A 6000-nucleotide genomic window follows, 5' to 3' on the forward strand; every position below is an offset into this window, starting at 1 on the left:
ACCAAAGCAGATGGAAATTGATAGCCACACAGCAGTACTGGAAGCTTCAGTTCTATGTTTTGGTAAGCATTTTGAAACATAAGTTAGATGGTGGAACCTGAGATGAAAAAATGTCTCTGATCTCTTCCAAAGTTTGAAAGTGGTTCAGATCTGGAGTTTCCGACGTCACATAGATGTCTAACAATAACTGCACATTGAATGACGAAAGAAGACCTGCAAAGCAACTTCTGGATCAGATCCTAGCGTGTAGCACTGCTCCTTTGAGTCTCACCAGTTGTTTGGTGACCCAAAAGCCAGCATGGCTATATAGAATGCCATTAGTCTTTGGAAACACTCCTCCAGTAAACCAGAGCCAGCATGGCAACTCCAAATGCCACGCCAATTCCAAGTACTGCAACTCGCCAGAAGCTGTAGCTAGGGAATTTCCAATAAAACACAAGGCTAAGCACAGGACCAGGTTTCTCCAGGAAGTTCCAGAATCTCTCCATCCTTGGAGATTTTCAAAATTCAAGTGGTCACGGCCCTGAATAATATGATCTACCTTTGAAAATAGCCTTCCTTTGAGCAGGAGGTTGCACCAGATGACATTCAAGTTTCCTTCCAACCTAAGTTATGCTATGATTCCATGATGTTGACAGGAGAAAAGGCAGTTATTCATCACTGCCTATGAAAACCACTAGTACTTTCCTATGTAGCTGTAGCAGAGGATCTGAGCCTATTTACAAGAAATAGATTGCTTCGCTGCTATTAGATACCTAACTTCCGCGTTTCCTGATTTTGCTATATTATATTGCTACGCTTTGGGCTTTTCTTTTGCACATATTGGCAGTTTACCCAGCATTCACACATTCATTTATGTATAAGTATGTCCAGCAAAGCCTTTAGGTTATGACAGCAATAGTCTACAGCTTGCCACTATCTCTTTTGACACATATGTATTTGAATAATGCATTATCTTGGAACCCTCATAGCAAAGAGGATATTTCTTGAATGGCTTTGAAATAGGCTATGATGACCTGTTGATTGCCAATTAAGTTACTACTTGGACACATCCAAACAACTGGAGAAGCGATGGAAATCAACTGGGAATTACCAAACTCATAGATGATACTATATATCCTAGAATTACATTAAAAGGATTATGTGTATATGGAAGCCTTTGTCTGGAAATTGAGATGATGACTGAAGTCTGAGGTTGATAAGTGATAATTATGTGAACATAAGCTTTTCCTAAATTACTATTAGTTTTCTTATTTTTTTCACTCATTTTTGTAATATTAATCTGAGGAAGAATACTTACTATAGTAAGCATGATCTTATCCTTGTTCTTATTCATTCACTGGTGAAGATAATAACATGTCTTTTCAATTCATTAATACGCCTCCTCTGAGGATCTCAAAATACTATACAAACCTTCCTGCATGCTCCAGAACTTCATAGTTACTTACATGGAAGCTAGCTGTGTTTTTTCATAAGACTGGGATATGACAATATCCAGCTGGTGTAAGGACTAAGGCTGGACATAGAGGATGGAGATATTAATAAACGCCCCACAATGCAATAAAATGTAATGCAGCATCTTTATGCAACACCTTAATAGGGTTATGTTATAGTTTTAAATTTTGCCCAGGGGTTGACAAATATTTTTAAGGTAACAAAGCCCTTCACACTACATCCCACTTTTTACATTTAGGAAGATATACTGGTTCTTAACTGATACATGTAGCATTGCTTCCATGGAAGCTATGTACTGTATTATCCCCAGTAGTAAAGCCCTAGGATACATATAGTTTATCTCTGGCACATCAAAAAATGAAAATATGAGCTGCTAGATTTGGTTTCACTAAAGTCTGAGCTCCCTTCCCCCATTCACAAGCTTGGTGCTTTAACTTCATCTCTCATGCTATGGGGAATGAATTACAGAAGCAATCTATCCTAATTTGTTAACTTATTCAAATAACAGTTATTATACTTAACTATGCTAAAGATTATCTTTTTGGTGGCAGATTGTTTATTTTTTGATGAGGCTAATTACTGATTTTCCAAAGGTAATTTACATGTATTACTAATACATCTTTTAAAATGTGACAGATAAATGTTGTTCCCATAAGTGTATTATGAAAAAAGTTACTATTTAAAAACACATTATTTAATTTGAAAGATAAATGGCAAACACCATTATTTTTCCTGTAGCACCTGTGCTGTGAGCTCATTTAAATGTGTAATTCCATGTGTAGCTGCAATACTTAGAGAAAAATAATCTATAGTATATGTGTACCTTAAAAGCATACTGAGAATTCAAAGCTGAAGAAGGCATAGTTTCAAATGTAGTTTGATTTTATACTGTTTTAGTATTTACCTTGGCTGTACAGGAGAATAGAAGTAATAGTGAAGAAAATATTTTTGCCAAGTCTTGCAATCTTGTTATTTAGCAGTGTGCTACCAAACAAAATGCCGTTATGGGAAAATAATAACAACTCTATAAGCAAGCTTAAAAATATCTCTGGCAGCACTGACTAGTCTCTCGTATGAGCCAACACAGAGCTCTTCAACAGAAGTGCGCATAAAGCTATGCTGATTTTATTTCTCGAGTAGGGAACAGCTTGAAAGAACTACCTGTATATGAGATCATGCAATCTTCTGCTGTCACTGTGACCCATGACTCACCAATGGGATGGGGAATCTTTAGTTGCATATTCAGTTTGTGTAGAGATCAATACATCCAGGAGGTTTATGAGGTGTGCAAAATCTTTCTGAGAGGATACATTAGAACTCTGTGTAATCTGTTAGTTCTTACAAGGAAGTCCAAAAACTATTTCCTTCCTTTTGTGCAGAATTTGTAATTTAAACTTAATTTTAACTTAATTTAGGGAAAAAAAAAATATTTCACTTGGCCTTAAGAAAACAAAATTGGTTTTATCTGACAGTGCTGCAGTGTTAGCCAGAATGTCCTGCCACTTACTATAGCCAGGAGAAACCCAGGACTGGTACGCAGAAGGCCTGACTGTTATTTTCTGCTCAGCAATAGATTTTTTGGTATGACTTATTCCTTCCTTGCTTCAGTTTATTCAGCAACAGAATAATGAGAATAATGACCAATGGGACCTGTGAAGAATGATTTATTCACTGAAATGTGTTTTGAGATCCACAGATAAAAGATGATATGTAAATGGAAAGGACTGTTAGCTAATTATTCATTACAAGAGAAAAATAATATACAAGTTTACACAATAGCTAATACGTAATAATTTACTTCTAGAGACTGAAACTACGAGAATAATCTAAATCTTTGCTTACTGTTTTTTTCCTAGAGGTTTTTATAGGGACGTAGATACTATAATGTTTCTTTAGAAGGTTTAAAACCATCTGACTTTTTAGCTCCTTACAGTAGCTGACTTTAAAAAAACTTAAATAGATTAAACAGATAATCTTGTATTGTCTGTGATTTACATAATTTTGAAAAACCGGACATAATCCATCAGTGAGACTTTTCTTACTATAGATATGTGAAACTCATGCCAGAGTTGTAGAAACCTTTTGATACAATTTTCCCCTTTATTCAGATCAGTTTTTCATTAATTTCTAAACAAACTGTTGAGCTTTTCACTATTTTCATGTAAGTGTATTTCTTCTATAAATGGGGGGGGGGGTGTCAGTTAGAGCAAATAAGATCAAAGGAAAAGGTAACTGGATAGATCCAGATATTCCTGCTTAATTTGGAAGGCACATAATGCATGTCTGGAGTGCCTCCTAGGAAATGCCTATGAGATGTACTTTGCACGAATCTTTGAGCTGTATTCTGACAATTATTTCTTCATAATCCTCATCATAAACCTGTGCTCTTTGATGAATAGTTTAACCCTAAACTCTGAGCTGGATAATTCTATAGTACGAAAATTTAACTCGTTGCTGGTACTAGAAGTGTCTAAATACCTATTTACAATTTAAAAATACGGTGATGACACTGACAATTCTATTCATGGACCACTTCTGTGACAATCCTTTCCTCCTCCCCATTGAAATCTCATTCAGTGTATTTACCTAAATATTAAAATAAGTGATAGGTAGATCTTTTTGTTGCTTGGCTTTTGAAAATTCCTATGTTTTCACTGATCGGTGCACTTTCGAGTTCACGAAAGGTAAGTTTGCATGTAAGGATGAGGACAGGATCCAGGGAAAAGGTCAGATTAGATTACTTCCCTTGTTTCTTTAGAAACAAAGTCTTTACGAAAATCAATGAGTTTTCTACATCAATACAATTTTTTACACTAACTTGTACCTCAGGCTGTTAAAAGTCATTGTTTGCCTACTGTATGCTTCTGCATTAAAGTCTCTGGCATGTGATCGTTTAATGACTATCTATGGTTGATCTGGAATAGCTATGTTTTGCAAATAAAACTTCATTTTCTGTAACCTACTATTACTTTTTTGTTTCCTTTTAGAAACTTGGCTGCAATTCAGGTGCAGGTTCATCCTGTAAACCCTGGGATGACCTCCAATTCCATTGTATCACTGCCTTTCATTACACTGACTCCCAAGATAAATTTTCTTTCCAAATGTGATTTGTCCATGTTGGCTTTGTGATCAAGCTGCATATGCTAGTCCCATTTCAGTGACCATTTTGTATTGTAGCAAGGCCATTTGCTTTCATAGGGATTCCTCTCCCAAGCTACCTCTAATGACCTCCCCTTCCTAAATTGGATGCTCCTGTACTACTTATCACTAGTTCTGTTCTTTAAAGTTTTGAAGTCCCAAGGATTCATTATCAGTCTGGTTCATCTTTTCAGAACTGTACCTGTCAGTACTCTTCTATTTTATGTATCAAATTTAATATTTATATGTATAATGCATAAGTTTATTGAAACTATTTTACTTTTAAAGTTACAATTTTGTTGGATTGCAGCAAAAAGAAGTCATTAGCCCTACTGATTCAATACATCTAAAAATTAAGCAATTAAAATAAATGGCATTTTATTTATTTAATTTTAAAATTTAATCTATGCAACACTTCAAGAAACAACTACACGGTGTTGTATATTAGGAACTGTTGACATTCTACTGAATTAAGTACAACATTTTGGTTTTTTATGCTTCTTGAGGTGGTAATGAGAAAAAAAGTTTTTAAAAAATGTGTGCCTTGCTGTATTTCTTATACCATTTATTAAAAAGCTGCTTTCACAGTAAAATTATGTTGGTTTGAAAGGAGGAAATAGCAAGGTTAAGATGTGTGAATAATTTCTGTATATATGTATAACCAAGTGCAAACATTGATGTATAATGACAGTATAAAATGCTTTAATGTTTGTGATGTCCAGTGATGTGGAAAATATAAGCCTTAAAACCATTAGATTGCATGGTAATTAGAATTGGCATAATAAAGATAGTTTATTGGGGAAAAAAAAATCAGAACTGGTCATCTGTTTTACCTGCGTTCCAAGAACAGAATGCTTTATCAAAGTACGGAAGAATATGGGGGGGGGGTTTTTTGCAGATATTCCCTAGAGTTATGCTGTTCCATTGCTGGTGAAGATTTGTGTTACCTGGCTCAGAGGTAAAGAACCTTTCACTAGAGATTCTGCAGGTCTTCTGGGCCAAGCAAGGAGGCACAAATATTTAGTAGTTTAAACCAGTACACTGCCAACTGCAGTGGTGGCAATGATCAAGCACGCTTTTATAGCAGATATTTTATTTGTTTATCATTAACAGTTTGTTGTCTGATTCTTAAATTTCTTTCATTTACATAATTATACTGAATAAGCTTTATCTATATATTTATATAGACACTTTTACAGTTGGCTGTTTCAAAGACTTAGACTGCACATTTTAAATTATTTTATCTTGTACTAAAACTGTATTGGGTGGCCAAAACAAGGCAGACAGCTTTATAACCTATCTCTGCAAACATGGCATTCATCCCCTAAAAACACTATTAGGAAGGGATGTCGGGAAAGTTAAAAGGCAAGGAATGCTCTCCCGTACCACCTTTTATCATTATTTTTC

At 35.1% G+C, this 6000-nt stretch overlaps 1 protein-coding gene across 3 annotated transcripts in view; it reads left to right on the forward strand.

The window, feature by feature from the left end:
• AKAP6 (A-kinase anchoring protein 6) overlaps nt 1-5403 on the forward strand; it is a 237152-nt gene extending 231749 nt beyond the window's left edge. For all 3 annotated transcript variants that reach the window (XM_064460237.1, XM_064460235.1, XM_064460236.1), the window contains one exon: nt 4443-5403. The gene's annotated coding sequence lies outside the window, so the exon portion shown is untranslated. The remainder of the gene's footprint in view (nt 1-4442) is intronic.
• The last annotated feature ends 597 nt before the right edge of the window (nt 5404-6000 follow it).

The sequence above is a fragment of the Phalacrocorax carbo genome, chromosome 9 (genome assembly GCF_963921805.1).
Source record: "Phalacrocorax carbo chromosome 9, bPhaCar2.1, whole genome shotgun sequence".
Lineage (NCBI taxonomy): Eukaryota > Metazoa > Chordata > Aves > Suliformes > Phalacrocoracidae > Phalacrocorax > Phalacrocorax carbo.